Here is a 25,219-nt window from a genome sequence, read left to right on the forward strand (position 1 = left end):
ACAACCACTGACATAAATTTCGATGCCATGGCTCATGCATGGTGCACTGATCCCGATTTCATCCAGTGTAACCAGATCAACTCTGGTCTCCATCTTCAAGATGTGACCCTTGATGAATCGGCTGAAAAGTTGGTCTGATTTTCTTTTCCCCCAACAGGAAGGACTAGGCTGTTTGTGTGGGCGGCTATGAGGCAGGAGATTTTCCCTTCACAATCTATCTCTTCCTGGTAGAAGAGCATCAATCAAACTGGTTAAGGAACATCTTACCTGGGTTCGTGTAAAACAGAATGTTGGATTATGGGCAAGGACTTGCTTCCTGGGTCCACGCCCTAAAGTCTCCAGGCACATGAAATTCAAGCTGGGGGATTTTGTTGTTTTGGATTCCGATTTCCAGCACGTGCACCTTGTGGCTTCCAAGGTCCACTTCCGCCATCTCGGCAATGTACTTCTCTGCTCACGGGTGAGGACAGGACTACCAGGTGGAAGGATGAAATTCCTATCATCGGCATCTCTGCAGAGACAATTGCTTGGACGTTTGTGGATTATTGGATTCCATCTTTTGGTGTTCTGGGCACTATTACAACAGATCGAGGGTCTCAGTTCTAGTCAGCATTGGTCCGAGCTCTCACTGATTTTCTGGGCACTACCTGAATTACGGCGAAGCATTTCAGGCCAACAGCTTCTTTGAGCGTTTTCATTGACGATCGAAAGCACCGTTGACAGCAGGTGGCAAATCATCGACATGGAGCGAACGTTTGCCCATGGTTCTCCTTTGCGTGACTACAGCTCTTTGAGCAGATCATGGATGTTTAGTGGTCGAGCTAGTCTATGGCTGTATGCTGACCTTGCCAGGTGAGTTTGTGAATCTGAGTCCAGACACAGTGCTCATGAACAGGTCAGTTATCTTGACCGTCTTCGAGAAAATGAGATTACTCTGAAGTTTTCCTATGTGGCAGCATCATCTCCAGTGGATGTGCCAAATGATTGACAACAGTGTTCTCGTGTATTTCTTTGACATGATGTTGTTCGTATACCACTCTAACCCATTTACAATGGTTCTTTCCAGGTCTTATGACACCATCCATAGTGTTTTGTGATTGACAGGAATGGAAAAGGTAACACTGTTTCCATCAACAGGTTGAAGCCAGTGTATTTCGAATGTCCACGTTCTGCATCAGGGCCATAGCCAGAGGACCAGTCGTACCCCTGCATCACCTGTCTTCCAGTATCATACGAGATCAGGCTGAACTGTCAACCCTCGAGACCATTACACTGGGGAAAGTTCCATTCAGTCGCCTCCTTGCATGGATCGGAGGCTGGAGGTGGGGTGGTGGGGGGGGGGGGGGGAAGGGGGCTGTCACGGTGATGCATCTGCCTGCTTTGGGAACGGTGCCAGTTGCCACTGATTAATGTAATTGAAGCATCTCGCTGGAGGATTAGCCCATGTGTTCGAGTGTTAAGCGTCAGTATATGGGTGATGGATCTCGGATGCAGGAGGAGTAGAGAGAGAGGGTCAGGATCACCATGTGGCACTGAACCAATGCGAAGGTCAAAGGGGCTTGGTTGGGTGGTGTTTGGGGAGTTGAAGAATGCAATGTTGTGTCTGAGGAGGATAAAGAAGGTCGACTGCATTGTCTTCTGGAGGAAACGAGTGAGGGTATTCTTTAATTGTGTGTAAATGATGGTATATCAGTGCCATTACAAATCTAACCCTTCCCTACCTCACACTCATTACCCTCTATTATTTTTCCATCCATGTATCTTAGTCTTTTGAATGTCCTCATTGTACCAGCCCCCACCTCCACCCCAGCAATGCATCCCAGACCCTCACTGCTCTGTAATTTTTTAAAACTTGTTTAGACGATCAAATCAAAAGATGAATGAAGTTCTACTGCTACATCTCGTGATCTCATCATCATTTCTTTGCAGATTATGTTTGTCTTAAATAGACACTATGAAGGAGAGGGGGAAGGGTGGATCCCTTATTATATCTGCTGTGCAAATACGAGCTGCATAGTTACACCTCATAGCAACACATGTAACACCTCATCATCAGATTTTTAAGAATACCGGGGAATATTAATGATCCAAAATGCACAAACTGGAGAAATAATTCGAGATGAATGCCTCGTATTCCCAAATCGGAATGCACTTTGGAAGGCATCATTGGGTTTTTGTGACTTGCTCATGAACCAGAATTTCTCTCACATGGGTTCTTTCTCCTGAGCCTATTCTCTTGCTTCCATTTCAATAAAGTGGCTAATTTCCCTTCCTGGCTCCCATGCAAGCTCGCTGTGGCTTCTTTTCTACTGACTGTCATTACGTTGTTACAAAGTACTCTCCATCCATCTTTTCTCAAAATCTGGACTAATCCGTACCAACTCACAAAATATTGATGCTGTCCATTTATTGAGTTTCTTGATTTGAGTTTTTTCCTGTCCAACATGGTTCGACAGTGGATGGCACAATCGCAACTCTGTTGCACTGCCAGTGATAGGGATGGGGTTCAAATCCTGCTCTCTCTGTGAGGAGTTTCTATGTTCTCCCTGTGTGTGCTTAGGTTTTCTCTGGGGTGGGGGAGGGGCCTCCAGATTTTTCCCACTGTTCAAAAAGTATGGGGGTGTTGAAGGTGAATTGGGAGGCACAGGTTTGTGGGCCTAAAGGGTCTGTTACTGTGCTGTAACTCATCTTAAAGTATCGCATTGACTCTGATATGTCACTAATGTAAATCTTGGTAGTAATGGTGTGTATGATTCTGCTTTGTCTTGATCTCTGCGGCTATTGGCCTCGTCTCTCATGTGGAACCCTATAACTTAGGTCTTTTGGAATTACCTAGTTGTGAGCAGCATATCTGAATGAATAGCTTCACTAATTACTCACCATGTTCATGTTTAAAGTCCATCTACCCTTGTCTTCCAAGTCTGCACTGGAAAATTATAAATGTTACTCCACTCTTTAAGAAGGAAGAGAGGCAAAAGACTGTAAATTTTAGACCATATTTTCACATTAAAAAAAAAATTATCACGTAAATTACGTTATCTTTTCCAAACAAATACAAGCTTTCATTTTGCCAAAGATTCATATTTAAATCCATATCATTTTTTCCACGTAATAACAATACATTTCCCAACCAATGCCAATGCGAACCGAATAAACTTAATTGGAGATTTATCCATTCTTAAACCCATTGTTAAAGTTGTAATATACCCCATTTAAAAAAAAGCAGTGGATCTACCATTAAAGTAGTCTCTAATATATCCGCCTTAAACTCTCTAATTTTTATCCAAAACGATTTACTTTATCACACAACCAGACAGAATTGAAAAAAAAGTACCAATTTGAGTCCCACAATTAAAACATAAATCCGAATGACTAAATCCATATCTTTTTAACTTTTCCGGCATTTAATACAACTGATGTTGAAAATTATAGTTCACCAAATTTAGTCTCACTATGTTCACACATAGTAGTCCATCCTTCTTGGGATAATTCTAAGGATAAATCTTTCTCCCATTTAAGATTTGATTTATCTCAATCCAGTTTAGCCATTTTCTGTTGCAACAAAGAATACATTTCTGAAATAAATCCCTTTCTGACCCATTTACAATTAAATTTTTAAATTTAGTTAACTTAGGCATGTTCGATTCCCGCCCAAAATTCTTTACTACTGGAGCATGTACTTGAAAATATGCAAGCAAAGAATTTAACAGTACCTCAATTTTTTCCCGAAGCCTAACATAATAAAAAAATATCCCATCTTCAAAACAATCTGCTAACACTTGAATACCTTTCATCTGGCAAATCTTTAAATACTGAGATTATTCATTGAGAAGGATATGTATTTATCCTGATATAATGGAATTTGTAATTAAACCTTATCTCCATTTCCTATTGCCAGATTTCTTTTATACCAAGTATCACATAAATGTCATAATACTGGCACATTATTATAATGCAAAAGACGAGGAGTCCATCTAAATATACATTGATGTATAATAGAATGAGAAATCTGTGCTAATAACACTTTAGCGCAGTGTGGAGGTTGATTAACATCAAACATCATATTAATAAATTTTAACTGATAATTAACTAATAATTTAATGAATAATTCTGAAAATGAGGCCATTGTCGTCCCTAATGCATATTGCCATGTTAAGTTTTGCAACAATACTCTAGCCAATGAACCTTTCTATAAAAATATTCTGATTGCTCCATAACTCTTTAAAAAAATATGTTTTGACTCAAACATGGAATTGATTGAAAAAGATATTAAATTCAAGAAAAAATATTCATTTTTAATACAATTCACATGTGCCATTCTTGTCAAAGGAAGATCTTTCCATTTAATTAAATCAGCTTGAATTTTATCAATAGAGATATATAGTTCAACTTACATAAATGTTGATAATCTGCATCAACGATTACCCCTCAATATTTAATTTTCTTAGTCCATCTAAGCTGTGTAATCTGTTTACAAGCAGGATAATCTTCCTCTGTAATTGGTAATATGTTCCTCTTATCCCGATTATAACCAGACATTTCTCCATATTGTACCAAACAGGTTTGTAGATGTCATAACGATTACTGAGGATTTGTTAAATATATTGGTACAAAGGAACCTTATATTCTCTTCCTTTATTTTAATCCCACTAATTTTATCATTTGTCTTATAGCTTGGGCTAGTGGTTCTATCACCAATGGTGACAAAGGACAACCTTGCCTTGTGGAGCATGTTAAATTAAACGTATCTGAAATTTGTCCATTTGTCACCATCCTCACCAAAGGATTTTTATACAAGGCTTTAACTCAACCAGGTAAAAAAGGTCCAAGCTTAAATCTTCAAGTATTTTAAATAAAAAGTTCCTTTCAACTCGATCAAAGGCTTTTTCCGCATCTAATGCCACTATCACTGATTGATTCAAACAATGTCTTGACACATTAATTAACATCAACAGTCTAACAATATTTTGAGAAGAAAATCTATTCTTAATGAAACCTGCTTGATCAACATGTATTAAACGTGATAAATATTTTGCAAGTCTATTGGCCAATACCTTAGCTACTATCTTATAAACTACATTTTATAAAGCTATTGGTCGATATGAGGCAACTTTCAATGGGGCTCTTTCTTTTTTGCAATAACTATGTCGAGCTCTAGAAAAGAATTCTGGAAATGATTTTGCTCTTCTGTAGCTTGTTTAAGAACATCCATCAAAACAGGAGACAAGACTTGAATAAATTCTTTATAAAACCCTCCTGTACACCCATCTTCTCCACGTGATATTCAATATTGCTTCTTCAATTTCTAAATCACTGAAAGGAACTTCCAATTCTGTCCTATCTTTATCGTCCAAAACCGATAACTCCAAACTACCTAAAAAAGACTCAACACGTTCCTCATCCTGACTTTCATCAAAAGAATATAAATTCTGGTAAAATGAGTGAAATTCATCATTCATTTCCTGAGGTTCAAAAGTGAGTCCTGTATTATTTCTTATCACATTTATTGTCCTTGATGCCTGTTCAGTCTTTAATTGCTGAGTGAAAACCTTATGCGCTCTTTCTCCTTACTCATAGTAACGCTATTTGGATCATTATATTAATTTTTCATATTAATATGTTTGCATTATATTATAACAGTTTCAACTGAATCAAAAAAGTATTTTTATCCACATTTGAATTTCGTTGGAATTCCTTTTCTAACATTGTTATATCCTTCTCCAAATGTTGGCTCTCTGCCAAATGCTATATCTTAATTCTTGCAGAATAATTGATTATCAGACCTTTTAAATAAGCTTTTAAAGCATCCCACAAAACAAATTTACTTTGTACTAAATATGTATTAATTTGAAAATGAGACTGAATATGGTCTTTGATATAACTTAGAAAGTTTAGTTACTTCAATAACATCCCATTAAATCTTCACCGATAAGAGTCTCAACATTATGCAAACCAGAACATGTGCACAATCCTTTATCCAGAACCCTTTTGGGGGGAGGGGGGGTCACTGTGTTCTGAATTTCAGATTTTTCTTGATTTTGGAAAGCCAGACTTAAGCCCACCCGAATCGTGCTGCTGTATCCACCCACACCCCCTTCCAGTCATGCTGCCGTTTTTCCTCCACCTTTGCCGTCTCTCTCCCCACTTGCTGGTGTTTGGAGCTTTCTGGATTTTAGATGTCCGGATAAAGGATTGTGTACTTCTACTTAACAATGAAGAATGATCAGACAATTCCTACTCTTATACTCTGCATGTATAAATCTACCCTGTAATTGTGCTGATGTTAAGCAAAAGTCGATTCTCAAAAAAGGATCATGTCTGGGTGAATAAAAAGAAAATTCTTTTTCTGTCAAAATTAACTTCCTCCAGATTTCCACCAAATTCAAATCTTTCATTGAGTCTAACATCCATTTTGCTATTTTGGTTCTTTGTACAGTTTTTGGAAATTTATCCAACACTCAATTAAAATCCCCACCAACCAAAATATTTTCATGAGCTTGACCCAGATTCAAAGAAGTTTCAGAAATAACATCTTCATCATCTTCATTGGGTGGATAAACATTCATCAAAGTCCATGCTTCAGCAAAAATTTTACAATTCACCAACAGCTCTCGACCCGATGTGGCAGAGAATGATTCCAACTATAACGGTAACTTCTGATGAACCAAAGTAGCAACTCACCTCGAGCTTTCGAATTAAATGAAGATGCAAAAACATGTCCGACCCAATCTCTTTTCAATTTCATATGTTCTTTCTCAGACAAACGAGTTTCTTGCAAAAAGGCAACATCAACCGAAATTTTCTTTATATATGCCAATATTCCCTTCCTTTTCATCACATTATTAAGTCATTTAACATTAAAGGTCACAAAGTTTAAATGAGCCATAACTTAATTTCCTCCTGAGATTGGCACTTCACAGAGCAATTACAATTAGATATAAATTAAAAAAAACCCAACGCCCCCCTTTCAAACAATAAGAAACCCCTGTAAAAAATGTAAAAACCTAAGAGCCCAAGAGTCAGACCCCCCTCTGTGGACCAGGTGCAGTCAATTCCACGAGTGGCAGATGACTTTAGAAGTAGTCGAGTCAACCATCACCCCTCCAACCGAACATTAAAATCCATCAGTCATCCCATTGATAACAGCCACATTGAGCTTGAGCTTCATCTTCAACATCACTCACCGATTCTGATTCCAACTTCTTTTTCCCATTCCCTTCCCAATCTTATCCTCAGGCATTTTCCCCATCGATTCCTTCAAATCTGGGAAGGAATTTGCAAAAGATAATGCACCATATGGACTCACAAAACATTGAGACTGATCTCGCCCATAAATCACCTTAAATATCATCAGATACCAAAAAGTAAATTTATACCCTTTCTTCCACAGCACTGCTTTGACCAGATTAAACTCTTTCCATCACTTAATGATCTCCTGACTTAAATCAGCTTAAAATAAAACCCTATTGCCTTGATACATTGTAGGGCTTTGATCAAGGCAACTTTCTGAACTGCAAGCCACAATATAATTTCTCTATCCTGATATCACAAAATCTTAAAAGAACCGCTCTTGACATTTGACCCAGTAAAGGTTTTCTCCTTCACGACCTATGAGCCCGATCTCAAAAGACTCGACTCCCAACATCTCTGGAGCAAATTTCCAAAAATAATTTTACAGGATCTGAACCTTCAATATCTTCCGGCAGACCTCGCACCCCTCCTGGCCCGCCGCCAGGCCAAAGAACTTGACATCTTGCGTCTGTGGAAGCGCAGAGGATGTGGATGTTTATTCCAGCTTCTCCCGAGTTCCACATTGAGGATTCGGATCCATGTCTAACTTGTCCTGAGGTTCCTTCTGGAAGGTCGGCCTTGCTTCTTCTGCACTTTTAACAGGTTGAAAACCTAGATTTTTTCTAAGTTGCTGGTAATAAAATGGTATTGTATGTACTTACCAGTACAGGCATGGGATGGCCCACCCTCCTGATGACATCCTCTCCTAGACTCCTCCCTGAACTCCTCCCCTTTGACCCGGCCATAAAGGTCGAGACATTTCTTCCATCCCTTCACTTCCCTCACTTGGACCCGGGCCTGCAGTCTTGTGTGTAATAAAGCCTATCGTTCCCCTCATTCTTTGTCTCTGTGATTATTGGGGCAACTGGCAGTGCCCAACACTGCTTTTTTCCTTTCTTCATTTCCAGAATCCTATTGTAGTAAATTACTGTTCAAAATATTGATAAAGTCAAAAAAGTCACTACAGTTCGAGTATTGAACAGTTCAGTCAGGGAGAGGTGTCTTCTCACGTCATTTTCCGATGCCATTCTTCCACGACAATCCCCGCTCCCCTCAGCTGACTCCTTGAACACCATCAAATCCGTGGACTCTAGGCAGCCCTGCTGCTGTCTTCCCTCCCGTGACCACCTTCTGGTTGTCCTGATCTAGTAATTTTAGGCCCCATTTCTAAGAGAGGATGTGATGCCCAGAGGTTGTTTGCAAAAATGATCCTGGGTATGAGAGGAATAATGTTTGATGAGCATTTGATGGTTCTGGGCCTGTACTCACCTGAGTTTAGAAGGATGAGGCAGGACCTCATTGAAATCTGATGACTAGTGAAAGGGCTGGAGAGAGAGAGGATTTTGCCAGTCGTGCGAGAGTTTAGGACCAGTGGGCAAAACCACAGAATAAAAGGATGTCTGCTTAAAACAGAGATGGAGAAACATTTTCATCTCGAGCAGTGATTTTCAAACTCCTCCTCTACACCCCCACCCCCTTGATCATATTCCACTTAATCCTTGTGCCAGAAGAGCTCTGTTAGTAAGGGATTACTTAAGGTGGAATGTGATTGGAAATAAAAAGTTTGAAAACCACTGTTTTAATCGTACGTCATTGACTTGTTCTGTGCGTGGTTTCATAACTCCAGAGGAAATGGGCCAATTACAATTTTTTTCAAGTAACATTTTTCCTTCACAATTGGGTCGACTGCAGTCTTTCTCAGCCTTTTTTCCCATTCATATTCCACTTTAAGCAATCTCTTACTCATTTTTCGAGACTCCAAGGAATAAAATCCCAGCCTGTTCAACCTTTCCCTGTAGCTCAACTCCTGGTAAATCTTCTCTGCACTCTTTCAATCTTACTAATACCCTTCCTGTAGCTAGGCGACCAGAACTGCACACAATACTCCAAATTTGGCCTCACCAACATCTTATCAAACCTCACCATAACTTCCCAACTCCTATTTTCAATCCGTTAATTAATGAAGACCAAGATGACAAAAGCTGTCTTTAGAACCCTTTCGTCCTGTGACACCACTTTCATGGAATTATGTAACTGTGTTTTATCTCTTGCTGCCGATTTGTATAACTTGGCTGTTCAATTTCATAATGTTGGCTTCTGGACTATTTTATTGTGCCCCTTGATCTAGACAGTTCTGGCAGAGCAAATCAATTTTGTTTTCTTTTGTGAGCTCAAAATTTGTCACATTGATCCAAAAACAAGTATTTTCACCATTCCTTCATTTCAGATTCTCTGCAGCTGTCGTATTGAACCTCACAGTGACGGCATTGTGTTTGTCTTGTTTATCCTTTCCCCCTCCATGCAGACAGATGTGTTGATCAAAGAGTGGACTCCACTCATCCAGCACCACTGCCATTTCTGCTGCTCGGGCTTTTCATCCCACGTATTCAATTTGTTATTTCCCCTCTTCTTTTTCTCAGCAAAGAGAATCAGGTTTATTTGATCATCTTTCTGAATCCCAGTGAAAGGTTATCGACCTGAAGGTTTTAACTCTGATTATTTTTTCCAGTAGATGATCTGCTGAGTATTCCCAGCATTGAGTTTTTATTTTACTGCCTTGGTGTATTACTGAGTGCTTTGAATGGGAGAAGAAATATGGGTTGGGTTAAGTGGATATGTCAAGATCATGGAATGGGTTTAGAAAAATAGACGTAAAAGGGGAGGGCTCATGGAAATAGTTAATTCATCTTTTCGATTTTTGGAGTCTCCTGCCGGGAAGCTTGGGATACTCACGGGACTTAATTCAAATCCACTGGCAGCAAACTCTTAATGATGTCCCACCTTGTCCTGTGGAGCCCAGCACATATAACCATATGACAGTTTACAGCACGTAAACAGGCCATATCGGCCCTTCAAGTATATGCCAGTTCACATGAACAACTGCACTAGTTTTCCCCTCCAATACTCTGGCCATATCCCTCCAACCCCCTCATATCCAAGTACACATCCAACCTTCTCTTAAATGACAGAAAAGACCCTGCCGCAATTATCTCTTCTGGAAGATCATTCCATTCTGCCACCACTCTCTGAGTGAAGAAACATCCTCTCACATTCCTCCTAAAATTTGCCCCTTACTTTGAAATCAGGCCCTCTTGTTCCAACCACCACTGCCCTCAGGGGAAAGAGTCTACTCACATCCAGTCTATCTATTCCTTTCATAATTTTGAATACCTCTATCATAACCCCCTTCATCCGTCTACGTTCCAATGAATAAAGTCGCTGTCTCCTTAATCTTTCTCTGTACTCTAGATGTTGTAAGCCACGTAACATTTTTGTAAATCTTTTCTGCACCCTCTCCACCTTATCTATTTCATTCCTATATTTGAAGAACAGAACTGAAAACAATTCTCCAAACCTGGCCTCACCAATGCCTTAAACAGTTGCAGCATCACTTTCCAGCTATACTCTAGGCTATGCTATGATTTATGAAGGCCAACAGACCATATCTCAGGTTAAGACCCACTGTCTTAACGTCCCTCATATGCAAGATTTTGCCTCCCATCTGCACAATTTCTGGGCTTTCTCCAAGGTTGATCTTGTCATGAGAAACCATCAGATCCCATCCATAAGGAAGATATTCCTAAAATGGTGATTATTATCCCTTCTGGGCTTTTTGAATGTCTTTGGATGCCTCTTGAGTTGCAGAATGCTGTTCAAACTTGCCAGCGGGTTATAGACACTTTGGGCAGAGATTTAGAGTTCCCTTACATCTACTTGGATAACATCTGGTAAAAACAATGGCATCACGAATATTCTGTCCAGACCGACTGTATATCATATTCAGTGTTACATTGATATTCCTGAATTAGCCTGTGTCCAGGCAATGGACCCCGATATTCAGGCAAACAGTACGGCCATTACTAACCTGGACATACAGCAGGGGGCAGCACAACTGGGTGGCCAACCTTACTTTGTGACATGTTTTTGGGCTACATTAGACCAATGTTTCCTGCATTTTGGAGGAAACACCTCATTGACCAGATACACAGCTTATCTCATCTGTCTATCAGAACATCTGTCATGCACATGTCAAATAAATATGTATAGCATGGACTGAGAAAAGGCATCATGCAATGGATTTGTACGACTATCTCCTGCCTCACTGCCAAAATTCAGTGCCACACTAAGGCACCTCTTCAACATTTACTGACAGTATGCAGGCAGTTGGAACATGTGCATGTGGACCTGCTTGGACCATTGCCAGAATCTCACAACATGAGATACATTCTAACAGTTGTAGAACATTTCACGTGCTGGCCAGAGGCCGTCCCGTTGCCATCCAGTGACACTGACAAAAGGGCCAGAGCAATCATCGTCAACTGGATGGCCAGATTTGGTTTTCCCACGTTAACTCAGTCCATGGAACACAATTCACCCACGTTCCCACCGGCAACTGAAGTCCACTTTTAAGGCCCGACTCACTGGTCCCAATTAGGTTGATGAGTTGCCATGCATTCTTTTGGGAATGCGCACAGCTTCAAAGCAAGATATATCTGCATTGTCCGCAGAGATGGTTTATGGTCTGGTCCTTACAGTTTCATGGGACATTCATTTTTCAACCAACTCTGATCTGAACATCCTTCAGCAGCTCGACATGGTATCGTGATCAGCAAAGCTCTTCCTACCAATTGGCTTGGATCCCCTTAACAGAATGTGCCCCACCACTCCTGGACGCTGATTTTATATTTGTGCGCAGACAGGAACCAGGGGTGCTGTTACAATGACCGTATGAGGGCTTTTTCTGCGTGGTGAAGAAGGATAGGTTTGAGTATACTTTGGACATTAGGGAACATTCACAGCTGTTTAGTTTGGACAGACACAACCCTGCCCATGTGGATCCCGCTTCACCCATTCAGTGCCACCAGCCCAGACAATGAGGGTGTCCACCTAAGGTGCATGCAGCTGGTGTTTTACTTTCTGGCGACGGTTCTGGGGGGGTGTAGCAGCTGTGTAGCGGGCCGAGAGGGCAAGGTTCTTTGGCGGGCACATGAAATCATAAGGCAGACAGCTGGGAACTCATCCATTTAATTGACCGCATGCACGTGGTGCTGCGTGCCGAGAAAGGGCACGTTGATCTGTGATTTCCCCTGCCGGAAGGTACGGGACACTCACAGGACTTAATTTAAATCTGTAGTCCCGTGGATCTGCAGCAAACTCTTAAATGATGTCGCACCTTGACCCATGGAGCCCGGGACACGCTCTAAATAGAAGAAACCTGTAAAGAATGAATAAAGCAGTCTTGTGTTGGCTAACCTGGTATGTGTGTGTGTGTGTGTGTGTGTGTGTGTGTGTGTGTTGCTTTAGTAGCTCTATTGAAGTAGCTGCTACATATATAAATATTTGGGAGATTCTCGCACTTACAGGATACTTTTCAACCATCTCACAGCCTGTGGGAAGAAGCTATACCCCAGCTTATAAGTCCTGATTTTGATGATTGACGTGGTTAAAGATGCTGTTCACTAGTTCAAAATGATCTTTGCACTATTCCTTGAGTCCGATTTGAACAACACTCCTAGTGAATGTCATCTACAGAAAAAGGGAGACCCCAGTGATCCTCACCACTCTGCATTATTGCTGTCTGATGCTTTACAGCAACTAGATCATCCAATGGTGCAGCCAGACAGGAGACTCAACAGCGCTCCTGTAAAATCTCAGGATGAGAGCCATTGGCCTTGACCTCCTCAGCCTCCTTGGGAAGTGTAGACACTTCCTGACCGATAAGGAGGTGTGATTGTTTTGTGTATTAACACATGTGCTGTATCGATGGGAATTTTATGTGATTGTATTGTCTATTCTTGCTCTTTAACAATATTTACTGGATAGAAGTAGTCATTGTACTTTAGGATGTACAATCATGTACAGATTGTCCTTAAATAGCCATTTGGCCCAGATGTCTATTCAGTCCAAGAATACTTTCGATCTCTGGAATATTTTGAACAATAACACCATTCATTCTTAAACAAACATTGTTTTTAATTTTCTTTAAACAAAAAAAAACAGGATCAAACTTTAACTTATCACTATTAACAGCCTTCCATTACCGCTTTCTAATTTTAAGCGCAGGTGCATTTAATGTGCATAAAATTCTTTGACACAACTCCAAGTTCACCAGTGTCTATCAATTCTTATACTGTGCACAGAATTCAACATTTATGAATTTTTACCAAGCTCTGGTGCTTAAAAGTAAATATTTACCCTCCAGGAAGGTTCTTGTTGGTTTCAGAGAGGGATTTCCTGCTCATTGGACACACATAAACTGATTCCCTCTGATCAGCCACTTTGGTGTCTTGCCAAAGAAACTTGACCAATCAGGATATTCCAAATGATAACCTCTTCTGCAGGGCACCATTGATCTCCTTTTGTTTCCCTTATTTCAGGTAAAACATAATTTCTCGCCAGCCATTTCCTCTTGTATGGACAACAAAGTTTTTCAACAGGCTGAACTGAGAACTCACAACCCATCTTCAAAACAAGATGCCAGCTTGCCATCTCTATCTCTCTCTCTCTTTCTCTCTCTCTCATTCTTTTTAGAAAAAGCCTATTTGGTCTCTCCTCTCTGCTTGCAAAACCTTCTTAGAACAGCAAACTGGTACCAGCCAGATGACTGCACTGGACCCAAACTTCTGAGTCCATTCATCTGTTGCTTTAAAAACAATAATCCATTTACACCTGCTTTTGAAATTCTTTAGTAAAACAGTCTCCTTGTTTTGTCTTTGCAAAGGCTCTTGGTGCCTGAATGACTCACTCTCAGCAAAGCTCTTGCATTTTAAATAAGAGCTGTTTTGTGCAGTGTATGTGTTTGCTTGTGACCTAAACGACTCCTCCATCCATCTCTTTCAAAAACATCTCTATATACAATGTAAAATATATAATCTGTCACAGGAGAGATGCAGCAGAGGAGTTGTGATAAAATCAATGGTGTCCTTCCAAAAAAAAAGTGGGAAGATGTATAATCTGGTGAGTGGAGTTTGTAATAGTTTGAAACTTGAACCTCTATCTCTATTTCAGGAGACAATTTACTGTCATGTAATTAAAAAGTGCCAGAAAAGTGAAAATTGTTTTTTTCCTGCTATAAGGCAGACAGACTCACCTCTGGCAGAAATTGCCTGAAAAGCCTCTTGCAGTCAGAGAAAGACTGAGTGCTTTCCACCCCCCCCCCCACCACCTCAAACCCTGGGCCAAGTCACTGAGGGTCTGTGGATTCTCTTTCAATGCTCACAGACCATCCAAGTCATTGGCAATGTGAGCTCCAGTTTTGAACCTCTGACATAATTAGGAACCATTTAGCACTCACTCGTATCCCAGGACTGATACCTGACACCCTTTTAGCCAGTTTAGACCCAGTCTCTAGCATTCCACAGCCTGGTGTGAGTTCCTTGACTGCTATGTCCAGAAGCCCGCAGCCTGCGTGGGTTCCTCTCTTGAAGTCACCAACAGGAGACTTCTTAGTTACAAATTAACTAAGAGGAGAATCTCACATGTCTAGAGGGATGGAAAGGGCATTATTACAAATTGAAGCCTTATATTTGAATATTCAGGTGCCAAATTTGCAAATGCATAGAATATATATTTCTCAAGCTATTTGTAATCTTTTTCCAAAGGAATACAACCTTGAATATTTGCATGTCATCTTGGCATCCCTAAAAATATATGTATATCTTATTTCCAAGTAAGTGCAATACATGTCCTCATCACCGCTAACGTTAATTTAACAAATTTCAATTGATATATTAATAGATTTAATTTGGGCCTTGTTCCTTCAATATTTCCTAATAAAAATAAGGTCAGATTCTGCGGAAAAACATCTCCTATAACTTGTTCCATTAATATTGTAATTCTCCCCAAAAAGATCTTGCATTAGGACAAAAATAAGTTTAATGCAAGAAAGTTGCGACATCTTCACCACACCTCAAACATTGATCTGATAATTCTGATTTTATTCTATTCAATTTCACTGGTGAAAGAAGTAACTGAAGAAGAAAAACTAGTCGTTAATTCCTTCCTCACTGCTGCAGTGTGGAACTCTGGTCAATAGATCCAAAATGCTGCGTTGAAGTGAATTAATACAATTCCCCTGGATCACGTGATCTCTATTGCCAAATCAGCTTCCTGAGGAGCTTTTCAAATCCAACAGCCTGAGTCACCTGACTCCAGGTGCAGCTTTCAGATAAATTCCTTGCTGACAACTGCTACATGACTGATGTAAAAACAATTATACTGAACTTATTTATATCTTGCATTGAGATCCTTATATGGATATATATATTTGCCAATCAATTACAATATTCAGATCCATTTCCCACCTTTGTCTCAACTTATGAACTTCTCATTTAAAAGTTCCTACTTGTAATAAAGAGGACATCATCAAATAATTTTTTTTTAACACTTCCTCTTATAAGGAGTTCTATTTCAGTACAACATGGTTGGTCCTAACTTATCCTTCAAATATGCTCTTAGTTGGAAATAGCAAAAGAAATTGCGATAAGTTATATGATATTTATTTCTCAGTTGGTCAAATGACATTAATTGACCTCTTTCATAACAATCTTCAACATCTATAATCCCCTTACAAAACCAACTATCCAGAAATTGATGATCCTTTGAAAAAGATACGAGGAATTTGAATCAAAGCAATTCTGGGTGATATACATCCACTTGTCCGTGAACTACTCTTTGCAGATGATGCCGCTTTAATTGCCCATTCAGAGCCAGCTCTTCAGCACTTGACGTCCTGTTTTGTGGAAACTGCCAAAATGTTTGGCCTGGAAGTCAGCCTGAAGAAAACTGAGGTCCTCCATCAGCCAGCACCCCACCATGACTACCAGCCCCCCCACATCTCCATCGGGCACACAAAACTCAAAACGGTCAACCAGTTTACCTATCTCGGCTGCACCATTTCATCGAATGCAAGGATCAACAACGAGATAGACAACAGACTCACCAAGGCAAATAGCGCCTTTGGAAGACTACACAAAAGAGTCTGGAAAAACAACCAACTGAAAAACTTCACAAAGATTAGCGTATACAGAGCCGTTGTCATACCCACACTCCTGTTCGGCTCCGAATCATGGGTCCTCTAGCGGCATCACCTATGGCTCCTAGAACGCTTCTACCAGCGTTGTCTCCGCTCCATCCTTAACATTCATTGGAGCGACTTCATCCCTAACATCGAGGAACTCGAGATGGCAGAGGCCGACAGCATCGAATCCACGCTGTTGATGATCCAACTGCGCTGGGTAGGTCACGTCTCCAGAATGGAGGACCATCGCCTTCCAAAGATCGTGTTATATGGCGAGCTCTCCACTGGCCACCATGACAGAGGTGCACCAAAGAAGAGGTACAAGGACTGCCTAAAGAAATCTCTTGGTGCCTGCCACATTGACCACTGCCAGTGGGCTGATATCGCCTCAAAACATGCATCTTGGCGCCTCACAGTTTGGCGGGCAGCAACCTCCTTTGAAGAAGACCGCAGAGCCCACCTCACTGACAAAACACAAAGGAGGAAAAACCCAACACCCAACCCCAACCAACCAATTTTCCCCTGCAACCGCTGCAACCATGTCTGCCTGTCCCGCATCGGACTTGTCAGCCACAAACGAGCCTGCAGCTGACGTGGACATTTACCCCTCCATAAATCTTTGTCCGCGAAGCCAAGCCAAAGAAAGAAAGACATCCACTTACACCAATTTCATAATTTATTTTATTCCATATATTAATCAAATGTTTCAAAAATTGTGTATCTTTATCACCAACCATTAATTTTGATTCCCACTTGTACATAAATTCTTCTGCTTTTCCCTCTCCTATTTTATTTGATTCTATTTTAACCCTTTCAAAAAAAGAAGCAAGAAATCTCATTTGAGCTGCTCCATAACAATTTTTAAAATGAGGAAGCTGCAGTCCTCCTAATGCGGAATTTGCATTGGGTTATTTGTAACATCTCTTCAGGAAAGCTCTGATAGCTTTAGCATGGAGCAGAGCTGAGCCACAACTTTGCAGGTATTTAAGGGAGTGTGTGGGCAGGGTTTGTTCTGGACCAACAATCTCACAAAATTACTCTGCTTGAAATCAAGATTCAAACCATTTTGAGGAATACAACAGGAATTGTTCAACAAGAGCCTGGTGTTCCCTGAGGTGTTTTCTTTCAATAGTGGAAATGATTTTTTTTTTAAAAAGCCCGATAATATTCCTGATACAGATCTTTGTATTTAACTTTCAGGTTGCTATCTGTTGTTAACTTGGAGGCCTTTAATGGGGTGTCTGGGTGGAATCTGCTTTAACCAAGCAGTTCGCTGGCAATTTTCCAGCTGTAGAATGCAGTGCAGTTGCTTGAAAGTTTAGCAAGTGGGATTATGATATGAAACTGCAAGTCACAGCGTCATTTTTGTTTTTGAAAATGCCAATGTGAAAATTTTAACTGGTCTCCTTGGTTTGTTTAAATTTACAGAGGAGACGTTGGGTCAAGCTGAGAAGACAGAGTTGGATGCCCATTTGGCAAATCGGCTGGGCAAAGGAGAAAGCACAAAATGAGGTACTTAAAAAATAATGAAGGAGACTGAAGTGCCGTTGAACCAAACCCAGGTAAAGAATTTAATTTTGTGCAGCGTACTTAAGAGGCTAAACAATTTGGGCTTTTAGTGGTGACCTATTTAAATGAATAAATCTGATTAGAATTGAAGTTTATGGAATGTTTGGAAGTTGCCACAAAAAAATGGAGCATATAAATTAGATGTTGTAATTAAGATAAATGAACAATACAATGAGCCTGGTGTCACAGTATCTGCCTCGCTCTACCGTACATCACCGTTAAACCTTCTCCCCAATATGAACCTGATGTCAAAATATCTGACTCTGTTAATCGTACATCAATGTTAAACCTTCTCACGAATGTGAATCCTGTCTCAAAGTTTCTGCCTCAGTCTATCGTACATCAACGTTAAACCTTCTCCCCACTGTGAACCTGGTGTCACGGTATATATCTCAATTTACAGTATATCACCGTTAAACCTTTTCCCCAACGTGAACCTGGTGTCACAGTATCTGCCTCAGTATACCGTACATCACCGTTAAACCTTCTCACTACTGTGAACTTGGTGTCACAGTATTGGTCTCAGTCTACCGTACATCACTGATAAACCTCCTACCCACTGTGCACCCGGTGTCACGGTATCCATCTCAATTTACCGTACATCACTGTTAAACGTTCTCCCCAATGTGAACATGGTGTCACAGTATCTAACACAGTTTATAGTAAATCACTGTTAAACCTTCTTACTACTGTGGAATCCATCTCACATTTTCTGCCTCAGTCTACCGTTCATAAACATTAAACCTTTTCCTCCAGTGAACCTAGTTAAAGTATCTGCCTCAGTTTAACGCACATCACCATTAAGCCTTCTTACTGCCCTGTACTCAGTGTCACAGAATATGCCAAAGTCTACTGTACTTTACCGTTAAAACATCTCCCCACTCTGAACCTGGTGTCGCAGTATATCACACAGTTTATCGTACATGACTGTTAAACCTTGTTAATGTTGTGAACCCATTGTCTCAGTATCTCTTATCAGTCGACCATACATTATCGTTAAATCTTTACACATCTGTGAATGGGTGTCACTGTATCTGACACAGTTTATCGGACATTACTTTTCAATTTTCTCATTGCTGTGAACCCAGTGTCACAGTAACTGTCTCAGTCTACCATACATCCCCGTTAAACATTATCCACATTGTGCACCTGGTATCACTTTATCTACCTCAACATACCGTACATCATCATTAAACCTTATTCTCATGTGAGCCTGGTGTCACAGTATCTGCCTCAGTCTACAGTACATCACCGTTAAACATGATCCCCACTTTATTCCTGGTGTTAAATTATCTACCTCAACATACCGTACATCACTGTTAAACCTTCTCCTTCTGTGATCCTGGTGCCACAGTATCTTACACAGTTCATAGTATATCACTGTTAAAACTTCTCACAAATGTGAATCCTACTATAAAATAATACTCCCCTTCTAAGTCTCGCTGTATTCGCATCCCACCTATTTTAAAAATTCCAATAAAAAGAGAAAAATCAATCCCAAAACAAACTACTCAAAAGTAGTAGCCCCCTAAATATCTGGGTGTGGTAAAGTCCACAAGTGGCAGGTGACTAAAGGACTCAGTGTCACCCACCCCCAGTCAGACTTTCACAAAGTACTGAAACAAAAACATTCAACCCAATGATTCCAGTCCCACTGATTGTTCCAGATCTTCAATATCGAGAAGACTTTGTGTCAATTCAACTTTTTTCCCATTCTTTCCATATTTTCCAATCTTCCCATTTCCATTCCCATTGACCTTTCCCTTTGGTGACAATGGTGACGATCGCCCACTTCCTCATACATCTGGCAATGAATTAGCAAATATTAAAGCATCTTGGTCATTCTCAAAAAACTGAGATTGAAAATTCCCATAAAAATCTTTCAATACTGCCGCATAACGAAAAGCAAATTTATATCCCTTTCGCCACAATACTTCTTAGGCTGAATTAAATTCTCGGTCTCTTCTGATAATTTCTTGACTCAGATCTGCATTAAAAAAAACCCTATTATTTTGAACCATCAGTGGATCCTGATTTTGCCGTGTTTTCTGCACCACCAATCGGAGGATCATCTCTCTGTCTTGATATTTAAAAGAGTGAATCATAACTGCTCGTGGTAATTCGCCTGGAAATGGTTTCTTCCTTAACGCTCTGTTTGCTCGATCTAATTCCAGTCCATCTGGAATAAATTACCTGCCCTACACTTCTGGGATCCATTTCTTCAAAACCTACATCGGATCCGAACCTTGCATATCTTCCGGAAGACCTACTATCTTAACATTATTTCTACGACATTGGTTTTCTAATGAGCCAAACTTCTTCAATAATTCCTTCTTCTGAATCCCCCAATCTACAAAAGGATCTTCCACTATTTCCATTTTATCTCTATTATGCTCCACTTGACTCTTGCATTCAAGAAAGCCTCCTCAATCTTTTTAAAATGATCTTGCACAGTATCCACTGATCGTGTCCATCTCATAACATCACTCTTAACTACATTAATATCTTGCTTCATAAAAGTTATTTCTTCACACACAGTGTTCATTTTAGTTTTCATTTCTGAAAATCCTTGAGTCATCTGATGAGTCATCTGCATTGATATATTTGCCATATCTTCCATGAGCTGAGCAATCCCTTCCAGAATTGGAAACACAGAATCCAGTCCAGGATCCATCACCTCCCGTTGAAGCCGACCGTCTTTTGCCTCAGTCCCCAGTTCTTCAAACTCAAATGAAGTTGAGCTCTCTTCTTACTCCAAAGCAGTAGGTCCTCTTCCAGTGCAGCTGCGGGTCTGGACACCCGACAACAGTATGCCTACCTCGTCAGCTGGCCATCAGTCGGGCTCCCCCATAGCCCACACCTTCTCCAAAGGTTCGTGGACCCTCGGCGCATGGCGCATGCCTGGTAGGGCCACCCACCGCACAGGTGCGTCTTCCGACGCTACACTGCACACCCCCGGACCACCAGGCAATGCTGCAGGTACGCAGCTGGCCCGCCCTCGCGCCCGAGTTAACAAGCGTATGAGTTGAAACCGGCCGAACTCATCGCTGAGCCTGCACCATCTTGTGATTGCACAAGATGGTGCCGGTGTAATACTAAGCCGGGCAGGAGTCTTCTGAGGCTTGGGGACTCCAGTCAATGACTCCGTTGCTTCAACTTGAACTAGGCCTCGATTCTTCAACACTTTTGTAAGGTAATTTCTTCTGTAACTGAGTTTTCGATTTTTTCATATTTGCAGCCATTTCGATCCTCCACTATTCCAAAGTCTATAATCACTTTTACAACTTTTAAAATTGAGCATTTAATAGTCTAACTGGGGAAGGGTGGAACCACACGTCTACCCTCTGTGCCATCTGACACAGTTTATAGTAAATCACTGTTAAACCTTCACATTACTCTGAATCCCGTCTCTTAGTTTCTGCCTCAGTCTACCTTTAATAAACATTAAATGTTCTCCCCCTGTTAACTTGGTGTTAAAGTATCAGCCTAAGTTTACCACACATCACCATTAAACCTTCCCCCCAGTGTGTGACTGTTTTTACTGTATCTGCCATAGTTTATCGTAAATCACTATTATACCTTCTCACTACTGTGAACTTGGTGTTACAGAGTCTGCCAAAGACTACCAGACATCATCAGTAAAATTTCTCCCCAATGTGAGCCTGGTGTTATTGTATCTGCCACAATTGATTGTACATCACCGTTAAACATTCTCCCCCATGTGAACCTGGTGTCACTATGTTCACCAAAGGTTATCGTACATCTCTGTTAAACATTTTCCTCGCTATGAACCCAGTGTCACAGTAACTGCCTCAGTTTCCCATACATCACCAATAAAGCTTTTTTTTCCTGCTCTGAGCCCAGTATCAACATATCTACGTAGTCTCCCGTACATCACCATTAACCTCCTCCCCATTGTGTACCAGATTTCACAGTATCTGCCACAGTTTATTGTACATCATTTTAAAACCTTCTCACTACTGTAAACCAGGAGTCATATAATCTGCCTTATTCTACCGCACATCTCTGTTAACCCTTCTCAATACTATGAACACGGTGTCACAGTATCTGCCAAAGTCGACTATACATCACCGTTAAACATTCTCCCCACGTTGACCCATTTTTCACTGTTTTTCTCACCATTTATCGTACATCACAGTTCAACTTTCTCCCCACTGTAAACTTGGAGTCACAGTATATTCCTTCTCTGATATACCTTCTCCTCATTGTGAAAGCGGTGTCACCGTATCTGCGTCAGTCTTCCGTACATCACCATAAACTTCTCCCCAATGTGAACTTGGTGTCACTTTATCTGACACAGTTAATATGACATCACCATAAAACCTTGTTCCAACTGTGTACCTGGTATCACGGTATCTACCACAGCTTATCATGCATTACTGTTAAACCTTCTCACTACTGTGAACTTGATGTCACAGTATCTGCCAAACTCTACCGTATATCACTGTTAAATAATCTCCCCATTGTGAACCTCGTGTCACAGTATCTGACACAGTTTATTGTACATTACTGTTAAACCTGCCGGATAAGCTCCAGATAGTGAAAGAGGAGTTCTCGCATCTGCAGGAACTGGGGCCTCGCCGCTCCATCTGGTCCACAGCCTCCGGTGGCTGGCGCCCCTGCAGAGATTAGTGATGGCTTAATGACACGACAGTATCTGACCGTTACCCCATTCCTCTCATTTAGGATTTTACAGCCAATCTGCATGGCGCAAGGTTATTCTCCAAGGTCAATCTGGTGTGCGTGTGTCATCAAATCCCATTGTAGCCTGAGGACATCCCCAAAACGGCTATCATCATCCCCTTCGGCTTGTTCGAATTTCTACGCATGCCTTTCGAGCTCAAAAACATCACCCAGACTTTCCAGCACCTCATGAATATGGTGCGCAGGGATTTGAATTTCATGTTCATTTATCTGGATGACATTCTTGTCGCTAGCAGAGACTGGGCACAAATCAAGTCTCACCTGCACTGGCCGAATTTGGCCTAACAATCAACCTGGCCAAATGCCAGTTCCGGAAAGAGTCCATGCAGTTTCTGGCCCACATCATCATGGCCGAAGGAGCTACACCAGCTGCTATGAAGGTCACTGCAATCAGAGATTTTCCATGCCCGGACAACCTCAAGGGGCTACAAGAGTTCGCAGGTATGGTCCACTTCTATAACCGATTCATTCCAGGAGCTGCACACATCATGCAGCCACTCTTCGCCAAGGACAAGATACTCGCCTGGACTCCAGGGCATTCAAAGCCACGAAGGTTGCCCTCGTGAAGGCTACCCTGCTCCTCCACCCACGTACCGACCTTCCTATGGTGCTCTCCATCGATGCCTCTGCCATTGCCATTGGTGCTGTCTTGGAGCAGCAGGTTAATGGACAGTGGAAACCACTGGAATTCTTTAGCCAACTTCTTCATCTGCCAGACCGCAAGTATAATGCTTTCAACCGTGAGTTGCTGGGCATGTACCTTGCTGTGCCTCATTTTCGCTATTTCTTGGAGGGGAGGCCTTTCACAATTTATACTGACCACAAACCCCTCACTCAGGCTCTCGCTATAGCTAGAGATCCCTGGTCGGCCCACTTACACCGTCACCTGTCCTTTGTATCGGAGTTCACCATCCACATTCAGCACAAGGCAGGGAAAGACAATGTGGTCACTGAAGCATTCTCCCAACCGGCCATTTGCTCGCTGATACCCAGCCTAGACTACGACCAGCTTGGCCCGGATCAGAAGTCCGACGAGGAGATGCAGGCCTTCAGGACAGCCATCATGGGCCTACAGTTCCAGTTCCTCCCGAATCCTCTCAGTGATGAGCACCCTGCGACCACTGGTTCCACAGCAGTGGCGCAGGCAAGTCTTCACCAGATCCATGACATTTTCCACCCTTCCATCAGGTCCAAGGTTAATATGGTGGCAGAACACTTCGTCTTGCACGGGCTTCGAAAGCAGATTGTGGATTGGGCCAGAACCTGCACCCTTTGCCAGATTTCCAAGATACACAGCCACACCAGAATGCCCATGCAGGATTTTGAACACGTCCGAGAATGTTTCAGCCACATACATGTGGACATTGCCAGCCCCTTACCCATTGAAGGGCAATGGCAGCCCCTGGCCTTCTTGAGCAGACACCTCTGGCCACCCGAACTCAACTACAGCACCTTTGGCTGAGATCAATCGGTGCTGTACCTGGCAGACTGAGGCAGGTAATCTGACTTCAGCTTCACAGTGGGGAGAATGTTTCACGGAGATGTACGAAAAACTGTCACAAACACTGTGACACTGGGTTAACAGCAGTGAGAAGGTTTAACACTAATGTACGATAAACTGTGTAAGATATTGTGAAACCAGGTCCACAGTCGGGAGAAGGTTTAATGATAATGAGATAGATACTGAGACAATGGGTTCACAGCAGTGAAAAGGTTTAACAGTGATGTATCGTTGACTGAGATAGATACTGTGAAACTGGGTAAACAGTGGGGAAGGATTTAGCGGTGATATATGGTAGACTGAGGTAAATATTGTGACACCGGGTTCACAGTTGGGAGAAGGGTTATCAGTGATGTAAGATAAACTGGGGCAGATACTGTGACACCAGGTTCACATTGGGGAGAATGTTTAACAGTAATGTACGATAAACTGTGTCAGATACTGTGACACCAGGTTCACATTGAGGAGAATGTTTAACAGTAATGTACGATAAACTGTGTCAGATATTGTGACACCAGGTTCACATTGAGGAGAATGTTTAACAGTAATGTACGATAAACTGTGTCAGATACTGTGACACCAGGTTCACATTGAGGAGAATGTTTAACAGTAATGTTCGATAAACTGTGTCATATACTATGACACCAGGTTCACATTGGGGAGAATGTTCAACAGTAATGTTCGATAAACTGTATCAGATACTGTGACACCAGGTTCACAATGGGAATAAGGTTTAACGGTGATGTAAAATAAAATGTGGCAGATACTGTGACACCAGGATCACAGTGGGGAGAATGTTTAACAGTAATGTACGATAAACTGTGTCAGATACTGTGACACCAGGTTCACAATTTGAATAAGATTTAACAGTAATGTAAAATAAACTGTGGCAGATACTGTGACACCAGGTTTACAGTGGGGAGAATGTTTAACAGTAATGTTCGATAAACTGTGTCATATACTGTGACACCAGCTACACATTGGGGAGAATGTTCAACAGTAATGTTCGATAAACTGTAGCAGATACTGTGACACCAGGTTCACAATTTGCATAAGATTTAACGGTGATGTAAAATAAACTGTGGCAGATACTGTGACACCAGGTTCACAATGGG

Source organism: Narcine bancroftii, chromosome 11, assembly GCF_036971445.1.
Source record: "Narcine bancroftii isolate sNarBan1 chromosome 11, sNarBan1.hap1, whole genome shotgun sequence".
In the NCBI taxonomy this organism is placed as follows: Eukaryota; Metazoa; Chordata; class Chondrichthyes; order Torpediniformes; family Narcinidae; genus Narcine; species Narcine bancroftii.